The sequence below is a fragment of the Lactuca sativa genome, chromosome 8 (assembly GCF_002870075.4).
Source record: "Lactuca sativa cultivar Salinas chromosome 8, Lsat_Salinas_v11, whole genome shotgun sequence".
In the NCBI taxonomy this organism is placed as follows: Eukaryota; Viridiplantae; Streptophyta; class Magnoliopsida; order Asterales; family Asteraceae; genus Lactuca; species Lactuca sativa.
The window spans coordinates 239,339,890-239,351,732 of record NC_056630.2 but is presented as its reverse complement, the minus strand read 5'-3'; positions in this window follow the sequence as shown (position 1 = coordinate 239,351,732).

The following is an 11,843-nucleotide window of genomic DNA, read 5'->3' as shown; positions in this document are numbered from 1 at the left end:
ATTCCTTGTACTTGGAATGGTAAGTAGTATCTCCTAACTACACCTATTATAGTTACTAGTAATGTACGTGTATGACCGAAAGTATGCCTTTGCTACCCAAAGGTACTGAACTGACTACTGGAACTGTGATGTCTATATATGTATACATGATACATAACTAATATTTAGTTGACATTCGGACGAGCAACCGATGCCCTAAGGCCACATCCCAACGAGGAAAAGGAAATAAAGCAAGCTAACCGTCCTAAGTCCTTTAAACATTATTTATATAACTATACATATCTAGACATGCATTTCACAATATAAAAGCATAAAATAAGTTTTATGAAACCTTTGAAAGTTAATACTAAGAAACAATGACTTGATGTCAGTTTATAAAACGATTGAAAGAATTTTTTTTGATAAGAGAGTTTAAGTATAAGGAAAACCTTTGTTTAAAACACATTTGTAACAGAGTTTGAAAGGAAACATATAGTGTGTAAGACAGTTTGATAAAGAGTTTTAAACATGTAAAAACGTTTACGAAAGTCATTTGAAGAAATCTGTTTGGTAATACAGTTAACGTATGGTAAATTCATTTGCATGCTAGTTATTAATCACATGTGATTGATATAACAACTAGCATGATTCAACTTTTATTCCCCCCCCCCCCTCGATAAATCATTTGAAAACATTTAGATACATTTACAAGATTAATTTAGGGGTATGAACTCACCTGCAGTGAGTGGATCGGATGGAAGTGTTGGACAAGTGCTTGGTGTCAAGTGAAGACTTAGACACACACAATGATCCTAATGACATATGAAGACATATGTATATATATAATTAGTGATTATAACACTAATTAGACATGTATAAACATCCTAATATGAGGAAAACACTTTGGTCAAAGTGTTAGGAGGCCATTGGGTTGCAACAAAGGAGTGCAAGGCCTTATAAGGGAGTTTATGGTCAATGGACCATGTTTGTTGGAGTTTACGGCCCAAGGGAGTTTAATCATGGCTGTAAACTCTCAATTGGGTCACCAAATGAGGCTTAAAACTATTATAACTTAAGTGGTTAAGTCCTCCAAGGCTTAAACAAGAGGTTGGGTGGGTTTAAGGTCCATGAATGGCCTTGTATGGTGTTTACGGCCTGGGGCCCACTTCCCCATGAGTTTATGGTCGTAAAGTCACGGTATGAAGTACCAAATCGTGTAATGAAGTCCTTAGTTCAATGGTGTAAGGTTCTATGCTAATATCCAAGGCTTACTAAGGTGTTAGGGTGTCATTTGCACCCTTAAAAGGGGTTTACGGCCCAAGAACATGTCTTGGTCGTAAACTCCCTGAATCCTGGGTTTCCTTATGTTTTCTAAGCCCTAAACATGATAAACCTAGTGTACAATGAGTTGGAACTGGAGTGCTTACGATCTAGGATCTTGAATGATCGTTTTTGGCCAAGAACACTAGTGTGTGTTCTTGGTGAAACTTGAAGATCTACAAAATGGAATGATTGCACGGATGAAATCATGTAAGATTACTAGTTCATGTAAGATATCAACAAGTTAAGATAATAAGCTTACGATATTTGAAGATCGGGGACGAAGATCGGGATGATACTTGAGAGGATTTGGGCCAAGAGGAGGAAAGGAATGAACAAAGTGGTCAGAACTTGACCTTTTAGGACGAGTTTACAGCCCACATGTAGTTTACGGCTGGAAACTCCCTTGTGGTGGCCATGAACTCCTGGCCAAGGTGTTCCAGACTTGTTCTTCGAGCTATAGATTCAACAGATAAACCCCGCCACTTATTCCTTAAGTGTACAAGGCTCAGAACGCTCAAATAAACTCCTAATTGTGCTAAAAGATAACAGCAATGAGTTTGACTTTTAATGAAGTGTTTGATTGAACTGGATGGAAAATTTCGGGTTGTCAAAAACTTGTAAAAATAGATTTTAAGTGTTCAGGCTTCTAAATGTTTAATTACGGTTTTAGAACTGTAATATAAATTTTCGGAGTGATAAGGAGGATTATTCGTTTAAACATAACTAAACTTCTATATCATAATATACTCCCAATTTCAGTACCTTAAGAGATTGTTCTAGGGAAACAAAATGTCATGATAACGACTCATAACGAACTGAGAAAATGAAGGAAATAAGGAGGCGTACAATAGTTAATGATACTTACCTAAAGATATCATAAATGAAACCTATAGAGTAGTATCGTACCTTTAGAATACATCTGATAAATACGTCTGGTACGGGAGGAGTACATTTCGATTGGCAAAAAGTTTGAACTTTGGGTGTAATCCCTAAAATCGTCCCATTATCTGGCGCTTCCACCATTAAGCAAGTTGAAGCAAAATTGCTATTAATGATACACATGGAAGAAATCCTAACGAAGTCTAGGGAAATTTGTTACATATATGTATATATACATATATATATATATATATATATATATATATATATATATATATATATATATATATATATATATATATATAGGGCTAGGTTATAATATGGATGGACAAATATTATGCGGACGTGTGGACAGTGTTGTTCTATGAGAATTACTAACGCGCTGTTTGTGTTATCTAAAAAACAACTTCTGGCCACCTATTAATGGGTCGCGCAACACATGCGTGACACTTGGCCCTTCGCAGTTTCAGAAGAATTCTAAGTTAAAAACTATTGCACATGTTCACACCTTAATGGGTCGCGCGAACATCTTCACATCTTACTTTAAGTTATTGTAGCAGTCTGCAGAGCTTAAAAAAACAAACAAACTTTTTTATTACATGTTGAATCCGTTTGGTCCCTCTCTTCAGCTATAGAGGATTGTAGAGGTGGTCCGTAGAATTCATGCATTTTCGCTTCCAAAAAACAAAGTGCACCTAAGAGAATAGGTTGTTTAGTAATGTAAATGCATTCAACCTCACAAAACTAGTGTCATTTTTCATTTATTCTCACTAATTCTTATTTATTGTTGTTCTCACGCATCTTTTTTCACTCATTTTCATTCTTACACAATACAACTCAATACACATTCTGACAGAATGAGAATAATAAAAAAAATTATATATAACCTTATAGATGGTTTAACTAGTGAGAATGTGTGATAATGATAGTAGTTATGTAAGATTAAATGTATTCACATTATCAAACAACATATTTTCTTTATCATTCTGGTATAATAACATTGTCCACACATCCACACAATAGATGTCAATCCACATTTTAACCTCTCTCTCTCTCTGTATATATATATATATATATATATATATATATATATATATATATATATATATATATGCTTGTTTGGAAACGTCCATATATGTTAAGTTATTTTTGTGATTTTTAGGAGTAAAATCTTGGCGATTGCGTGACAAGTCCTGGGATAATTTTGAATAGGTGTAGAAGGTAGTATGGGACTGTACTACCAGAAGCAAAGGATTTGTACTTGAATCAGGATGGCTCACAAGGTTACTAAGGCACTAGTAGTTGAATTTTTTTTGTTCATGTCTGTTGTTACTATTGCTTACGTAATGGCTAATAAGATGAATGTTATTCTAAACGTAGTGGTCATAGCAAATTGAGTCTAACTAAGATAAAAGCTACAAAGTAAGTTACTCAGTTTCGAGAGCCATGTACGATGTAACAGCCGACTTAAGTTAAATATTGGAGGGAACGAAAATCAAGCAATCAATAAAAGTATCGCAGTTTGCATTAGGATTAAGAAGCCTGTAGCTAGAAGTGATACATGCTAGGATGTGATTGTATCACATTAGAACATGAAGGAAATGTATCATCCATGATAGAGTCTGACTCAAAGAGACTTGAGTCTCGCTATTACATCATCTGATGAAAGATCATTAGAGCATAGTCGTTTGGTCTGTTATGATAATCTAAGTAAAGACCTTATCTTAGGTAAATTGTAGAAGGAGTACGAGCCTCTAATAGAGATCAAATTTAGAAAGAAGAGCAGGTTCAAGGTTGAGCACTGTCAATAGTCAAGAAGTCTAAGAGTTAAAAACTTAACGGAAAGGACATAAGAGTTAGGATTATTACATAGGATAAAAAGGTAACACGCAGAGTCATTATACAATCCTGTTTAGATGATGATTCCGAGACGTAATCATCCTAAGGGGGAGATAACTTTAACATTTTCAAATTGAGGCAAGACACTTATGATATAATAAGCATTAAAATTTACTTTTTGATAAAATATTATTTAGGACAAATAATCTTAACCAAGGTTATAGTATATGTGACAAGGATTCTGTGCATATAAAGAACGCCTAAATCTGACTTCGTGAGAGGAAGTTTTGAATTTTCAAATATTTCAATGTAGCAGTATATGGCTCAGAAAATGAAATTTAAATCGGTCGATTTTTAGGAAAAACAATCTAAACGAGAGTTGAAGATCTCGTCAACACATGTTTGTTGCTATAAGGACAGTTAAGAACGGATATCACATGGGAGAGTTATGAACTTTTAACACAATTTAATAGTCTAAGCCTGTTAAAAATATAACTTTACAATTAAATTCAAAATTAGCTGACAGAGTCTAAATGAAAGTTATAGATCTCGTCGATAGCTATGTGTGGATATAAACGTATTGAAAATGAAAATCATATGAAGAATATATGAATTTTTAAAGGTTCTATAAAAATCTATGTGTTGCCGCGCGCACAGATATCATGCGCGGCGCACACTGACACTCCACCAGATGCTCGACACGTGTCACCACCTAGAAGCTATCATGTAACCTTGGCAGACCAGATGTGTGGCATGCAGGGGGCGTGGTATGCAGCGCGCACCGCATTTCAACCTATATAAACCTTCAGTTCCAACCATTTTCTCATCGCAACTCCGCCTAAATCCTATGGAGCTCTTTCCGATACTTTCGTGTTTCCGACTACTTTAGCGAGGCCATGAAGCATCTGAGATATAGAGCTTTCAGATCAAGATTCTACGGACGTGATTTATCAATTTTCCCTTGAAACTTTGTAAGTTAAGTTACACTTATTTTATTCAAGTGTAACTTTTAATTATAGTCATAGTTTTTATTATGAACCTATAATTAAGATTTATTAGTGATTTCAAATTCATATACTGCTTGATATGCTTACAGGGGTGATGTCTAGGTTGGATATAGTAAGGTCCTTAAAGTGGGATTTCCAAATAGTATACCATGTATACCAAACATACCATACTTTCAATATGATCCTACCTGGTTGTTCCTAACTTGATAGATCTTGATGTAGATATTAGGATTATTTGGGAATCTAGACTATCAATAGTTACCAGGAATATTAGACTAAGACTTAGTGACATTCGTATATAGGCCACGTCAGAGAAAAAGTCAAGGAGTTTGGCGAAGCACTGCCGAATTCTCCAGTCACTCACCTAAGTTACGTGAGTGCATAGTTACTTTCAACTGATAGATAGATACAAGTATTCTAATTGCTTAAATGCTATGTGCATTGTCTTGATATGTTTAATACATACGTGCAACATAATATAGTTATTAGCTAGTTAAACTATCTATACTTTATCATACTTAATAATAAGACTGGATAGTAATAGGCCCTGTGAAATAATAAATGAGAGTTTGTGATAAAGCCATGTGAGACAGTGGCTGTTATAGGTCAGTGATAAATGTGCAAATAATAAGTCTTGTCTGCCGTGTCTATCCAAAGTACTATTGTACTATCGTGCTCATACAAATTACTATTGTACGGTCGTACCTGCCATGTTTGTCCAAAGTACTAACGTACTATCATGCTTAGCCAAAATATTACCATACTATTGTGCCTAGTCATCTAAGAAATATAGGTATCGGCAGATAAAGGTCCTTTAGGACACATCCCTCAAGATCAATATTTAAAGATTAGGAAGTAAGGATAACGGGAATAGGTAACTGGGTTATTTGTTTGCTGAAAAATATATAACTAAAGATTATAATATTGTGGGTTGACAATCCTTTGTACTCACCAGGTTTCCTTGGTGGATATTATGTCTAAGTCCATAACTATATTTGGTATGCACTTGACCCGACCCGGCATGGTCCATTTGGGTTGCACTTCACCCGAACAATTTATGGATAATCTTTTGAGAATAGTATAAGTTATGATTTATTAATATATTATTAGTTCTAATATATTAATATAAAATCATATTATTTAATTAGTATTGATCTATAATTAATCTAGAATTAATTTAGAGATCAAAAGTATGACTAATTGAATATGGGCCCTTGTATTTATATATTGTGGGCTAATGCTTACTTGGAATGGGCTAGGCTTGCATGGAAAGTCCATGGATACTCCATGGAGCTTTAACCCATGGATCTCATGGAAATGAAAAGACATGGGTATTAGGGTTTACATGGATGTAACCCTACTCCACCACATTATATAAAGGAGGCTTTGGTTCTTGAAGTCACACTAGGTGTGTTGAGTACTAAGAGGGCCGATTTCAAGAAGCTTGTGACTATTCTCTCAAGGTTCCAAAGTTTGTGGTGATTTGTGATTTCCATTTGAGGCATCCACACTATTGGTGCTAGGCTCTCAAACTCTGAGCAATCAACTACAACTACAAGGTAAGTAATTATACTAGCTTTATTTGATTCAAGTTCCCCATAACATGCTAGATAGGATAAGAACCTTGGAAAAATAATTATTTGCATGTATCTTAGTCAAACATAGATCCAAGGTTTCTAGGGTTGCATGTACACCATAGGAGTGTTAGGATGCTCAAAACCCATCAGTGGTATCAGAGAATAGGCTTGTTTACTTGATACTTGATGCAAATAGCTTCAAAATCGAATTTTTTGTTCACTGCACGTATGAACTCGCTGAGTCCATTTGGGGAATCGACGAGTCCATGAAGAAATGCATGCTACTCGTCGAGTCTATTCATGCACTCAACGAGTAGACGCTGCAATGTCCAGATTTTTGAGTTTTGCTGCTCGAAATAGACTAGAAACATTACCCTAAACTGTTTTGGTGTTATAAAACATGTTTTTGATGGTGTAATGTTTATGCTAATCCATTTACAATGGCTATTATCAAAATTACAAGTTTTATGAGTAATCTATGATTCTTGAAATGTTCATATTCATGTTCTTGAACTTATGAAGATTAGATGATCATAGGAATTGTTTGTAACCTACTTGGTAGTTTAATTCATGATCATTATGTGTTTTAATGGAGTCCATAACTTGTCCTCAAGTTATGGAAAACCAAAGGTCACACTTTAATAAAAACCATTAAAATAACACAAGGGTTATAAAAAATTAAGAGTCTTCATTTTTAATACTCAATTAAATTCATAATTTATAAGAAATGAAAAGTTTTGAGAATTTACAAAACTTGCCCTCAAGTTTTGAAACAAGTAAAGTCATGATTAAAACTTTAGTTCCAACCCTTAGAATTTTAAAAGTTAAGATTCAACCCTTATACTTTATAATATTATAAGTTAATATATATATATATATATATATATATATATATATATATATATATATATATATATATATGTATAATATCAAGTCATCTTACCACTAGTATGCCTCATTCACGAAGCCAATCTATAAGGGGGTATAAGGTTATTGCCTATAAAATGGCAACTTAATGGGTGTCCACTCTCACCCACCGCTTCCTTGATCGGTGAAGGGTCATTAGCTGAACGGGTAGGACAAGGACATATAAATTCTCATTAAAAGTATAATGATTATAAAGTAACCAAATTCTTAAATTAAATTCCCAATCTTAGTTACTTTAGGAAAATGTGAATAAGGTGCTAATCCATGAAAGTACACTTTACACTTTGTTTAAGTCGTTAGTGGAGCGTGTGTGGTTAACCGGCACACTAACTTGAGCTTAACAAGGTAGGTAAAGGGTGACTTAATATTTATCATAGTATCGATGGAGAATGTCTGGTTAACCGGTACATCGATTGAGGGGTAATACATTAAGGGTACCAAGTAATTTGCATGGTTACTTCACACCTTATTTTGTGATCCTCGACATCCCAGTCACAAAACTTGAAGGGCACACTCGAGATTGAAACATGTCATTGAAGAAAGTTCAATGAATCTCAAAGAATCTAGGAGTTTCTAAACCAATTAAAACCTAATTAAATATTTCGTTTTTCATGGTGGAAATTGGTGAATCGTCATTTGCCTACCTTCAAATATCTTGTAGCTTAGATTACGACATCCCTCTTCTAAGTTATAAAATATTGTGTTGGGTCCTAGCCTTAATATTACTTTTGGTGTTTTATTAAGGACTATCTCTATATCTAATCTAATATATTCCCTCTTCTTTTTCAGATGTCTTCCAATAACAACGCTTTTGGCTCAAACCCTACTAGCTCATTCTCTCTCATGAATCTTTGTGGGAGAGTCATCTTTGATGGATCCAACTTTACAGATTGGATCAGAAACATCAGGATGGTCACTCGGTATGAGAAAAAGAATATGTTCTCGACAAGGAGCTGAAGGTACCCGAGCAAACTGCTACTCCTGAAGAGCTTGCTGAATATGAGGTACATGAAAGAGATGCTACAAAAGTGGCATGCATCATGATGGCCACGATGAAAGCCGAGCTCCAAAAGTCCTATGAAGATTATTATCCTTTTGAGATGCACCAGGACTTGATGGACCGCTACCATCAAAGTGCTTGTCAAGAGCGATATGAAATAATCTCCTCCATGATAACAACCAGAATGAAGGATGGTGAACCCATCACGGGCCACATGCAGAAAATGCAAAGATATGTGGACCGTTTACTAAAGCTGAATGTGAACTTCCCCGAGGAGTTAGTAAAAGACATCATTTTGCACTCCTTACCATCGTGTTATGATCAATTCCGCATGACATATCACATGAACAAGGAAGACGTCATCCTCAGCAAACTTCAAGGACTCTTGAAGACCACCGAAAGTGGTCTAAAGGGTATGACGGTTGTTACTACTCCTACTCCAACTATGGCCAATGTCTTGGTAATAGGGCATGGAAAAGGGAAGAAGAGAAAGAACACTTCTAAGAATACCAAGGGTAAGACCCTTGAAGGCTCCTCTTCAATCAAAACCAAGAAAGGTTTTGTCACTCCTTCTATTAACGCTAATGAGGCTGAATGCTTCTATTGCGATGAAAAGTCACACTGGAAGCGAAACTGCCCAAAGTACAAGCAAGATTTGAAGGATGGGAAAGTAAAACCTAACCATGCAGGTATATACACTATATTGTCTAATAACTCACCTCGTTTTAAGTCTTGGGTCCTTGATACAGGTTGTGGTATTCACATATGTTCTGATTTTCAGGGACTAAGAAGAACTGAGAATGTGGAGCAGGGAAAGATAAACTTGATCATGGGAAACAGGAAAGCTTCACATATCACGAACATAGGACTTTTTTCCTTAGTGCTAAATAGTGGATTTACATTAGATTTGAATAAATGTTATTATTCTCCAGAAATGGCAAGAAATGTTATTTCCTTTCATGCATTGTATAAACAAGGTTTTACCTTTTATTTTGATAATAATAATGGTAGTATTGATGCTTTCTTTAACAATCTTCTTTATTTTAAAGCATTACCTTGTGATGGTGTGTATGAAACTGTATATATGTTGTAGATAATCTAGGAAATAATGTATTGTGTGTTGACTCTTCCACTAGCTGAGGTAATGCATCTTTATGGCATTGTCGTCTTGGACATGTAAGCAAGAAACGCATAGGCCAACTCCAAAAGGATGGAGTCTTGGAGTCATTTGACCTAAACTTGGATGATAGTTGTGAATCTTGTTTGCTTGGTAAAATGACAAAGTCACCTTTTACTGGCACTTGTGCTAGCGGTGAAGGTTTGTTGGACCTTATACACACAGATGTATGTGGACACTTCAGAACCACCACAAGAGACGCTAATCGCTTCTATGTGACTTTTACTAATGATTTTAGTAGATATGGATATGTCTACTTAATCAAGCATAAGTCAGAAACTTTTGAAAAGTTCAATGAGTTTAAGCAAGAAGTGGAGAATCAGTTGGGCAGGAACATTAAGATGTTTCGATCCGATCGTGGTGGTGAGTATCTTAGTACTGAGTTCCTTGACTATCTTAAGGAATGTGGGATTGTCTCATAATTGACACCTCCTAGGACACCGCAGTTGAATGGTGTAGTTGAGAGGCGTAATCAGACCTTGATGGACATGGTTGTTCCATGATGAGTCGAGCTTCACTACCAATCTCATTTTGGGGGTATGCCTTAGAGACTGCCGCCCATATCCTTAATCTAGTCCCTACAAATAAGGTTGCTAAAACACCTCACGAGGTGTGCACTGGAAAAGTTCCCAATCTAGACCACATCAAGGTTTGGGGTTGCGAGGCTTTCGTGAGACGCGAGACTCACGATATGCTCGAACCCCGAAGCGAAATGTGTATTTTCATCGGCTACCCACATAAATCCTTTGGTTACATCTTCTACAGACCCAGTAATAATAAGGTCTTTGTAGCAAGAAGAGGATTCTTGAGAGAGAGAGAGAGAGAGAGAATTCATAAGCCAAGGAGACAGTCGGAGGAAAATTGAACTTGAGGAAATTCAAGTGTCAAGTGGTGAAGGAACCTCAAACCCTAGCCCTCAACCTGAAGAGGAAACTCTTGTTGAGCCGGCTGAAGAATCTATACCTCTGAGGCGTTCCACCAGAGTTAGGAATGCACCTGAGCATTATTATGGTTTCCATATTATTGTAGTAGGTGAAACACTTATCAGTGATAACACACTGGTAAATCTGGATGAGCCTAACAGCTACACGGAAGCCATGGCAGGCCCCGAGGCTGCTAAATGGAAAGAGGCTATGGACAGCGAGATACAGTCCATGTATGACAATCATGTTTGGAACTTGGTTGACAATGTACTTGATCGTAAGATAGTTGGGTGCAAATGGATCTTCAAAAAGAAGACCGACATGGATGGTAATGTACACACTTATAAGGCAAGACTGGTTGCAAAGGGTCGTTCTCAAACTCCGGGAGTTGATTATGATGAGACCTTTTCACCTGTGGCCAAGATTAAATCTATTAGGGTTCTGTTAGCCATTTCTGCATTTCATGATTATGAAATATTGCAAATGGATGTCAAAACCGCTTTCCTTAATGGAAAGCTGGTTGAAGATGTTTACATGGTTCTGCCAGAGGGTTTTTTCAGTACAGAGTACCCCAATAGAGTGTGTAAGCTTGAGAAATCCTTTTATGGATTGAAACAGGCACCTCGTAGATGGAATCTTTGCTTCGATGATAAAGTCAAAGAATTTGGCTTTTCAAGGAGTGAAGATGAATCTTGTGTCTATGTCAAGGCTAGTGGGAGTATAGTCAGTTTTTTGGTACTGTATGTGGATGACATACTACTCATAGGAAATGACATCCCAACCCTGAAGGAAGTAAAGTCCTGGCTTATGAAGTGTTTCGCTATGAAGGACCTTGGAGAAGTTGCCTATATCCTAGGAATAAGGATTTTGAGAAACAGGAGTGAAAGACTAATTGGACTTAGTGAAAGCACCTATGTAGACAAAGTGTTGAAAAGATTCAACATGCATAGGTCCAAGAAAGGTGAGTTACCTATCTAGTGTAATGTCAGACTGAGTAAAACTCAGAGTCCGAGTACAGAGGCTAAGATAGTTGAGATGATTCAAGTAGCATACGCTTCTACTGTAGGCTCGATCATGTATGCTATGACTTGCACTCGCCCTGATTTTGCCTTTGCTCTAAGCATGGTCAGCAGATATCAGGGGAATCCTGGCAAGGCTCACTGGACAGCGGTAAATAATATTCTCAAGTACCTACGAACGACTAAGGATTGG